The sequence below is a fragment of the Otolemur garnettii genome, unplaced genomic scaffold (genome assembly GCF_000181295.1).
Source record: "Otolemur garnettii isolate 467f Iridium unplaced genomic scaffold, OtoGar3 scaffold00094, whole genome shotgun sequence".
Lineage (NCBI taxonomy): Eukaryota > Metazoa > Chordata > Mammalia > Primates > Galagidae > Otolemur > Otolemur garnettii.
In genome coordinates, this window is record NW_003852489.1 from 2,204,815 (window position 1) to 2,205,791 (window position 977).

Consider the following 977-nt stretch of genomic DNA (forward strand, 5'->3'; position numbering starts at 1 on the left):
AAAAAAAAAAAAAAAAAAGAAAGTGAGTCCCAAACTATAAAACACATTTATCACCTTAACTCTTCTTGAAAGACACTGGTAAAAATCAATGCTAAATCTATCAGCTTCATCAAGCATTCATACAGAAATACTATCATCCATTTTACAATTCTTGAATGACTGACAGAGAATATCCCACAAATAGTGAGCAAAAATAGCATAGGCCACAAGAAGGAAGGAAACTAAGTCAAGTCAAAAATATACCAAGTAAGAAATTTAATACAACTGGAGAACATATTCTTAGGCACTAACATTTCTCCTTTGGACACCTGCTCTTCACTGCCCTCAGATGCCCCAGCACCAGGGTAATGGCTGAGCTTGAAAAAAGTTGATACTTAACAGGTCATGCAAATATGATGGGCCTAAACTAAACTACAAAGATCAGCTCAGAGCCATCATTGTGCTAATAGTCAAAAACATTAATTAAACCCTTACACATAAAATTTCTCTGGTATAGCGGTGAAATTCTCAGTGGCTATAGCCTCCACCCCAAACAGAAGGATGTAATGACACTGAACAGATGTTCCACCACCTGCATTAGCAGAAAATACAAAAATGCCAGTCATGTGCAAAAACATTTACTAATTGTTAATGTCTGACTTGTCTAAACATTCTTCTAAAGAGTACAGGGAAGGACATAAACACGTTATCAAGTGAGCACTACCAAGAGAAACATCTCTCTTCAGCTGAGGGTCCTTCCCTTCTTGGCAGTGAAGGGAACAGGTGTTATATGTTCCCCGGGTGAGGTGAGGAGCAGGGACACAAGACACCAATATGATACTACAAGTCTAGCCAGACTAAGTTTTGGGAAGGCTACTCCACTCTAGCAAGCAATACCAACAGATAAAAGATGGCAATGCAAGGCCTGAACAGTGGACAGCGTAAGATCCTGCTAAGGCTCCTAGTGAAGGAATTAACTTCCATGTTGTTTCTTTTTT